Raw genomic sequence first — 9,718 nt, forward strand, 5'->3', positions numbered from 1 at the left:
TTTGTATTTTATTTTATAATGATTTGGGCCTGAAACTGCTTTCTGTTTTTAAGTTAATTGCTATTTTGTAACATTCAGTTATGTTATTTTGTTAACACATTAAATTTAAAAATTGCAGCAATGTTAGTTTGTGACTTTGTTTTGTTCTGTAATACATAAATAACTGTTAACTTGGAAATTTGTTATTCTGTAAATATTAAAGAACTGTAGTCTTGCTGGTTTGTGACTTCCAGACTAAATAACAAGAAAAGTAAATAAGCTACTGAGAACTCAAATGTCTTTCACATACAAATGAAATTATATTTGTTTATGGGTGTTTTTGTTTGTTTATAGGTGTTTGTATTTGTTATAGGTGTTTCCTCTGTGCAATAAAATGTGCTAAGAATTGGTAGAATTACAAAGGTCAGTAATTCATAGTTTCAGCCCTAAAATACATAATCTGCTGTGTCATGCTTTTATTTACTAGCATAATTTTTGAGAAGTAGATGGAAGATGATAAAGTTACAAGATCTTTGTGTAGATTCTTGGTCAATTAAATTTTCTGTGGTTTCCTTTGTTGATTAAAATGAAATCTGCACACGAAGTGAAGTGTCAAATAAAATATGAATGAAAGAATCTTTGGCAAAGTTCAGGTCATAATTGCTTAAGATTTTCATATATCAACTTTTATCTCCAAGAAGCTCAATCTATAACTAAACACAGTTTCTGTGTTTTGGAAATCATTCCAATTATATCATGTTTGGCTGATTTATTCCCTAAATTAACCAGTCATTGCTTTAATGAGCAGCAGTTTTTGATTATTTGAAGGATAACCAAGATCTTGGTGATTTTAAGACTTAAACTCCATGGAAATACGAGTTTTCAAAGCTGTTCCGTTTTTATAAATAATCTGAATGAAGAAAATACCGAAAGCAAATGAAACCCAACTATTGCAGTTTTTCATGTCTTTCTTGTTTCTTGACTGGTCTTATGCTAATTTTTTAAACCAGGGATATAGTTCTCCAAAATACGGAATGTGACGTGGAACTGTTAATTAGTCATTAGTATTTAAGTGTTATGTAACCATGTTAAAACACTCCTGCTATAAGAAGAGGGCTAAAACATTTTAAAAAAATTTTTTAAAGCTTGTGAAAGTCCGTTTCTGGCCCAGGGTCATTTAGATAAGCTATTTGGAGCAAGGTCATTGATGTTGTCTGTGTCCTGCAAAATTCATCTGTTGCAACTTGATGTCCAGTGAGATAGTATTAAGAGGCGGTGCCTAAGAAAGTGGTTATGTCATGAGAACAGAGCTCTCCTGAATAGGATCCTTACAGAAAAAGGCTTGGATTTTTCTCTTTCTCTCTTCTGGCATGTGAGAACATCACATGATACTATCTATGAGGAGCATGACTTCACCAGACACTGAACTTGCTAGCAACTTGATCTTGGACTTTGGGACTCCAGAATTGTGTAAAAATAAATGTATGTTCTTTTTAAATTACCCAGTCTCAGGTATTTTGTTATAGTAGCACACGTGGATTAAGACAATGTTGGGGCTTCAACAAATAATTCCCTGAAGTGAGGGCTTCAGAAGTGGCCTCAGAAGTAGTTTCTCTTTGATCTTCTCTCTCATGTCTCTCACCCCTCATTTTCCCCAAATCGAGTCATAAAAATCAGAATTACTCTTCTCCAAGGTGGATTATGAAAACCAGAATCTCTTTCCCCCCAACCCAAAGATAAAAATTAGAATTATTACTCTAACCTTCCCCCTGTCTTTTGTCTAGGGGCTGGCCATAAAGAAATTAAAATCCTCACTCCAGGGGGCCCTGCCCAATAACCAAAAAGAAGGCTGAAAAAAATCTGAACCAACAGCCCTTGCCAGGTTTGCCCACATAGTCTATTACTTCTGATTATACCCTTTTTGTCCAGTGATATTTCTATTCAGTTGTCTATGCTTCGTGGAACCTAAGCATTAAAATCGATAGTTTAAAAAGAGAGAGAGAGAAATTTGAAAAAAAAAAAAAATCTGGTTTGCTGTGGGCATTTGGGTTTTCAATGTGAAGACTCTTATATCATGTAAAACTATGATCAAACAAATTTATCATGTTCTTCTCTTGTTCACCTGTTTTTTATTATAAGGGTGTTTGCTGTGACCCTTCTGATAGGGAAGAAAGGAATCCCCTCCTTCTCTCCTCTACAGGCACTAATGAGAAAAAAAAAGTTACAGTTTTGATGACTATGAGACCTAAATTTTTAAAATGCATAGGGGAAAAATGCACAGGAAACTTTGGAAAGAAATTCACTAAAATATGAACTGTGATTATCTTTGGGTGGTGAAATCATGCAGGATTTCCTCCCCCGCTTCTTTCTAGTTTTCCATAGTTTGCAAGCTGTTTTTGGTTTTTGTTGTTGTTATGTATGAGAACCTGATATTTTAAAAACAGAACAGTTTCTTTTAAAAAGTAATGCTAGGGCTGGGTATTGCTTACCGTGTGCAAGGCCCTGGGTTTGATTCCCCAGCACCACAAAACAAAACAAAACATATGGATGAATTCATAATTAAGTCAACTAATTGCCTCATACTCATTATGCAATCTCTGCAAGAGATGAGTCACAAGAGATGGTCCAAAAGGATGAATGAGTATATCTAGCTGATGACTTAGAGGTGGCAACTAGGTACAGTCATCCCAGAGGCTTAAGTATCATGTAGCTTCAACATCAGAACACAGGGTCTTTAAGGAAGGAAGTTTTTAGAGTTCTTTGCCAAGTATTTTTTGTTCTCCTTTCTTCTGGGCACATGACAGCAGTGTGCTTTCGAGTCCTTTTGTGGTTGAACAGAGCGATGTGACAGATTCAGGCAAATTAATTGTAAGAAGAAATGTTATGTGTCATTTCTAGACTGGATTCCTTACTCACCAAAGTAAGGTGGTCTAGAGCCTACTTTCCCTCTGGCATAGCAATAGGTAAGAGCCGATATTGTAGCTACTCCCTTAGCCTGAGTCCCTGAGGAATTCTAATGGGCAGAATATATCTAGAACATATCTATAGACCTTTTTGTTTTGTGCAACAAATGATTTCTTACTGACACATAGCTTAGTCTATCCTGGCAGATAAACTGAAACTGAATTTTTCCTTGATATTTGGGGGTGGCTCTTCAGAATGACATACTGAGACAGCACCCACACAAGACTACATGTAGCATCATTGCTTCCTACGTGATCTTCCTCTGAAATTATAATTATTATGATTTGCCAAATAAGTACATTTCATTACAAATGTATGCTTACCCCTACTGCTTCTCAGAGTAATGATTAATTTGTTTTATTATGTAAAATGCCAATCATATGTAAAAGTAGAGATGTTATGGTCTAAATGTTTGTGCTCCAACCCCCCAAAAATTTATGCAGAAATCCTAACCCCAGGGTGATAGTATTAGGACATGAGAACTTTTGGGAGATGAGATTATAAGGGCTTTAATGCCCTATGAGAAAGATTGTAGAAAACTAGCTTGCCCCGTCCCATCATGTAAAGACTCTGTGAGAAGAAGTCTATCTATAGAAGAAGTGGACACTCATCAGATACCAAATCTACCAACATTTTAATCTTGGACTTCCTAATCTCTGGAATTGTGAGAAAGACATTTATGTTGTTTCTAAGCTACCTAGTTTATGGCATTTTGTTATAGTATCCCCAATGGACTAAGACAAGAGTGCAGTACACTATGCATCTATCTCTCAGCTTCAACAATCCACAACTCATGGCCATACATCTTTTTTTAATCTATATGTGTTAGTCAGCTTTTTTGCTGCTGTGACCAAAAGAATTCAAACAGAACAACTGCAGAGGTAGAAAGGTTCATTTAGGGCTCATGATTGCAGAGGTCTTAATCCTTAGAAGTCTGGCCCATTCCTTAGGGTTTGAGGTGAAACTGAACATCATGTGGAAGAGTGGCAGATGTAAGCAGCTCATATGGTGATCAAGAAGCAGACAGAGCAAATCTCTACTTACCAGATACAAATATTTACCCCAGAGCCACACCCCCCACTCCCTGGTACTCCAGCTATACCCTACCACTTCAATTGCCACACTGTTAATCCCTATCTGGGAATTAAATCACTGATTGGGTTAAGACTCTGACAACCTAATCATTTCTCTTCTGAACCTTCTTGTGTTACCTCACACATGAGCTTTTGGGGGACACCTCACAATCAAACCATAAAACTATACTTTGTGTATCCCACAACTGAATTGTTTTAAGGCAAATCTCATTTATCATATTTTTTCATCTCTAAATTTTTCTGCCTGTATATTTAAAAGATAAACACTTTACAAAACATAAATAATAATAAAAAACAATTCCCTTATATCCAATACCATTAACCATCTTCAATATGGACTCATATTATTTTGAAACAACTCTCACAAATCATAATTTCCTCCAGAAATATTTCAACATATATTTCTAAAAGAAAAGAGCTCTTGACAAAAACATGACAGTACCATTATCACACCTGAAAAATTTATCAGTAACTCTTCAATATTAACAAACATTTAGGAACTAGTATTCAGATTTCCAATGGTTTCATAAATGTCATAATTTTTAAGTAGTTTGTGTGAATCAAAATCTAAATAAGGATAACATAATGAGTCTGGTTGGTGTCTAATAGCATTCACTCTTTCTTTTCTATTCCTTGTGATGTAGTTTTTGAAAAAGCCATGACTTTTGTTCTATAAGTTTTTCATTATGTGATTTTTTTTTTCAAATTCCTTCCCAGTTGTGTTTGTGAGCTTTCCATTGCTATGACAAAATAACTAACTCACAACGGGAAAAGACTGACTCAGGCTTACAGTTTCAGAGGTTGAAGTTCATGACCAGTTGGCTGTGCCACTTTGGGTCTGTAGTGAAACACATCATGGTGGAAGTGTGTGACAGAATAAATGGTTCATTTCATGAGCACTAAGAAGCAAAGAAAGAGAAAAAAAGGGATCAAGGTTTCAATATTCCTTTCAAGGGCACACCTCAATGACCTAGCTTCCTCCTACTACGTACCACCTCTTAAAGGTTCTACTATTTCCCAGTAGCTCCACAGGCTGGCAACCAAGCCTTTAGTATATGGGTTGTGGAGACATTTAAGATACAAACCATAACACCCATAGTTTCTTTGAATTATTTACTGTCTTCCATGTTTTCTGTAAGCTTGTAGTTAGACCTATAGGCTTGGTTTGCAACAGTCTCAGTTTTTTAGAAAGGCCTCATCCTAAGTGGTATCATGTGCTTTCATCAGGAGACACAGGATATCCTTCGGCTCTCATTCAGTGATGTGAGCAACCATTGAAATCACTTCTTAGATCTGTTCTTTGATTTAGGGTCTGCAAACAGTGATATCCCAATCTATTATTTCCTTTTTGTTCACTGACCGGAATTCTTTTGTAAATTATTTAGTTTTCCAGAAATAATATTTATGTAAGAAAGGGAAATTAAATATGTAACACTTTAGTAACAGTTTACTCAAGAATGAGTTGCTTCCCTTATACCTTCTAAAGGACCAATAGTTCTGGTGGTGAGGTTAATATATGTAAATTTAAATACACATACAGGGGCTGGGGCTACGGTTCAGTGATAGAGCCTGGCATGCATGAGGCCCTGGGTTTGATCCTCAGCATCATAAAAAATAATAAACAAATACACATGCACATATAGCACTAAATCTGTAAATAATGAAAGTGTGGTACTAAATCAGTTATTTGGATTTTTTTTTCTGTATTTTTGTAGACAAATCTGAGCACTTTTATCATTCGTCATTCATCATCTAAATGTTTAATACTATCACAAACATGTCACATACATCACTGTAATTATAATACTAAAAATATATAAATGGTCAAAAGAATCATAATTAAATTTAAATCAGATTAGAATTTAGTTATAATTCCTTCCTTCCTTCCTTCCTTCCTTCCTTCCTTCCTTCCTTTCTTTCTTTCTTTCTTTCTTTCTTCTGGGAATTGAACCCAGGGGTGCTTAAACACTAAACCACATCTCCAGCCCGCCCCACCTGTTTTAAATTGGAGACTTCTCACTAAATTTCTTAGGGTCCCACTAAGTTGTTGAGGCTGGCCTCAAACTTGCCATCCTCCTGCCTCAGCCTCCTGAGCTGCTGGGATCATAGATGTATACCTTATAACGCCTGCCTTAGAATTTAGTTATGATTCTAATGTAGATTTCTACTTTCCTGTTAAGTCATAGAACAGTTTCAGTAAGAAATCTTTTCAAAACTATTACTTTTATATAGCTAAGGATAGTTACAACTAAATTTCTCTGTAAAACTTTCAAAGATATAGACATATCATATTCAGATATGATCCTTTTATGTTTAGATACTCACATGAGGAAACTCACCAGAGGGCAAATGTGTTGAGATGTAATTGACAATATCAACAATCAATCAATCAAAAGAAGAGTCATCTGTTGATCATCTAATTCCAGAAACTGGAGTCAGAAAAAGAACTGAAATTCAAATTAGGGAAGTAAAACTAAATATTCTACTTGTCAGTCACTTGAATAACAATATTTTGTGAGAACAAACTCAAAATATGATTAATATCCATTTTGAGTTACACATGTTTAACACTGAACACAATTAGGAGAAGAAATGAATGGGGGGTATCATCTCTTCATCTCTCTTCCCAAGAAAAGAAATCATGTTTCCAAACATTGGGGAAAAGAATTTAAACTTTTTTTCAGCTGGGAAAAAGGCAAAGAAACCACCATAAGGTGGGAAAGACTAAGTCCAGGTCCTCAAGCATGCAGGCACTTCTCTATGGCTTTCACGACCTGAAGTGAGTGGAAGGATCCCCTGGAAAGGTGCACCTCTGACCCAGCCAGCAGCCTTACCGCCCGGGAGGAGTGCTCCTGCGCTCCACAACAGCATCCTGAAGCCACAGCACAATATCAAAGGTCACAACCACCGAGAACCAAGGACCAACTCAACCTCTTGATTTTGTGTTTATAGAAGCCCAGCCTTGGTGCTGTACCCCACCAAGGAGAGAAGGCAGTCCCAAAAATGGTTGATTGGATTTTCCTCCAAACTCAGAACAAGCCAAATTTGATTTAAGAAATAAAGAAATGTGATGTTTCTTGTATGTAGTTTTATAATGGGGATCTCTCACATAAATAGAATGCAAGTTCTACCCTCCATTATAAGAGTTCATAATAAATCTCTCAGCTTTTTTCAACCAGCTTTTCTTAATCAGTTTTGGGTTATTTGTTTTTTGTTTTGTACAAAATTGGCAGTTAGTTCAAAAGAGATTTTCTTATATAACATTTCTTTGACTTAAATTCTCAAATCAAGAAAGAGAAATCATGATAACTAGAAGAATCTTATCTGTACGCTTTACGGTACACTTACGATCTAATTTAATTTTTAAAAATTGTTGTACATATTTTCTAGTTGTAGGTGGACATAATGCCTTTGTTTATTTATTTATTTTAATGTGGTGCTGAGAATCAAACCCAGGGCTTCATGCACTCTAAGTAAGTTCTCTACCACTGAGCTACAATCCCAGCCCCCTAACTTAATATTTTTTAAAATCCAGAATCATAAAAAAGTAAGCACTAAAGATTGACACAACCACATTGGAAAGTAGTATGGAGATTCCTAAGAAAACTTAGAACGAAACCACCATTTGACCCAGCTATCCCTCTCCTCAATTTATACCCAAAGGACTTAAAATCAGCATGCTACCGTAACACAGTCACATCAATGTTTATAGCAGCTCAATTCATAATAGCTAAACTATGGAACCAACCTAGGTGCTCGTCAACAGATGAATGAATACAGAAAATATGTCATATACACACAATGGAATATTACTCAGCTTTAAAGAAGAATGAAATTATGGCATTTGCAGGGAGAGAAAAAGGAGGAAAGGCTTGGAACAGAAGAGTGCCTAGTTAGGATGTGGATGATGAACAGAAAAGCATAGAAGAAAATGGTGGAGAACTGGCAAATATAGTTCTATGATTTGAATGTTTGCAACCTCCAAAATCTATTTTAGAACCTAATCCCCAATGTGTTTGTTTTAGGTGGTATGGTTTTCAGGAGGCAATTGTAGGTCATGAAGACTCTGCTCTTGTGGATGGGATTAGCACCCTTATAAAAGAGCATGAGGATTGAGTTCATTCCTTTTTTGCCCATTGTTATGGTTTGGATGTGAGGTGTCCCCCAAAAGCTCATGTGTGAGACAATGTAAGAATTTTCAGGAGGACAGTGGGTACCGCCATGATAGAGCAGCAGAAGCTAAGAGCCCGGAGTTGCCGCTGGTCCCTGCCAAGTGACAGCCGCATGAGTTACTGTTGGGCGCCCCGGGGTCAGGGCGGAGCCGGACAGCAGCAGCGGATGCCAGGAGCTTTGCTGCAAGCAGGACTTCCAAGTTGTTCCTCCCCTCAAACCCAATCATGCTGCTCTCAGGACATGAAGGAGAAGTGTACTGCTGCAAGTTTCACCCAAATGGATCCACCTTAGCATCTGCAGGATTTGACCGACTGATATTGTTGTGGAATGTCTATGGTGACTGTGATACCTATGCTACATTGAAAGGGCACAGTGGAGCAGTGAGGGAACTGCATTATAACACAGATGGCCCTTCTCAGCATCCACAGATAAAACTGTGGCAGTACAGGACCGTGAAACAGGAGAGAGGGTTAAAAGGCTGAAGGGACATATTTCCTTTGTGAATCCCTGTTATCCAGCTAGGAGGGACCCCCAGCTTGTCTGCACTGGCAGTGATGATGGTACAGTAAAGCTCTTGGATAGCCAGAAGAAAGCAACCATCCAGACATTTCAGAACTCTTATCAGGTATTAGCTGTGACCTTCAATGACACCAGTGATCAGATTATCTCCGATAGAATAGACAATGATATCAAGGTCTGGGATCTGCGCCAAAACAAGCTAACCTGCACCATGAGAGGCCATGCAGATTCTGTGACTGGCCTGAGTTTAAGTTCTGAAGGCTCTTATCTCTTGTCCAATGCAATCAGGGGATGTCTGGCCATTTGCCCCCAAAGAGAGGTATGTGAAGATATTTCAAGGAAATGTGCACAACTTTGAGAAGAACCTCCTGAGTCGTTCTTGGTCACCCAATGGAAGCAAAATAGCAGCTGGCTCAGCCGACAGGTTTGTGTGTGTGTGTGATACCACAAGCGAGAGAATTCTGTATAAGCTGCCTGGCCATGCTGGCTCCATCAGTGAAGTGGCTTTCCATTCCCAAGAGCCCATCATTCTCTCAGTATCCAGTGACTAGAGACTGGATGTAGGAGAGACTCAGTGAAGTTATGGAATGGCAGATCCAGGGCTGCTTGACCTTGAGACCTCAGACTGCATAATTGGTGTCATGCCCAGGCTGACCTCCTCCCTTCAGATGACCATTATTAGCAAATCACCAAGGACGTGGTGTCCATATTCCAAACATCACTTGTACTCCATGCGCCAGGATGATTGAGGCAAGCCCCCACTAGCCTCTAATGCCACCTGGCAGATTTCAGAAACTGGTTTCTCCTCCCCTACCTTTTTTTTTTTTAATAAGCTTCCTTCAAAGGAACATTCCTTGGTTTGCAGTTCCCTGTTTTCTAATCTGGGCAGAAGGCAGGGAATATCAGCTGAAATTTGTTGAATGGGCTTGGTTGTTTTGTTTTGTTTTTAATTCGGTAACTAGCTTGTATGATATTTTCTTTCTATGTTT

General features: G+C 37.7%; 1 pseudogene across 1 annotated transcript; it reads left to right on the forward strand.

Annotated features, from left to right (window-relative positions):
* Positions 1-8,258: 8,258 nt before the first annotated feature.
* On the forward strand, positions 8,259-9,307 carry LOC306664963 (U5 small nuclear ribonucleoprotein 40 kDa protein-like; annotated as a pseudogene). The gene has a single exon. The product of its transcript is annotated as a U5 small nuclear ribonucleoprotein 40 kDa protein-like (transcript).
* The last annotated feature ends 411 nt before the right edge of the window (positions 9,308-9,718 follow it).

Source organism: Sciurus vulgaris (genome assembly GCF_902686455.1).
Source record: "Sciurus vulgaris genome assembly, chromosome: 6".
Lineage (NCBI taxonomy): Eukaryota > Metazoa > Chordata > Mammalia > Rodentia > Sciuridae > Sciurus > Sciurus vulgaris.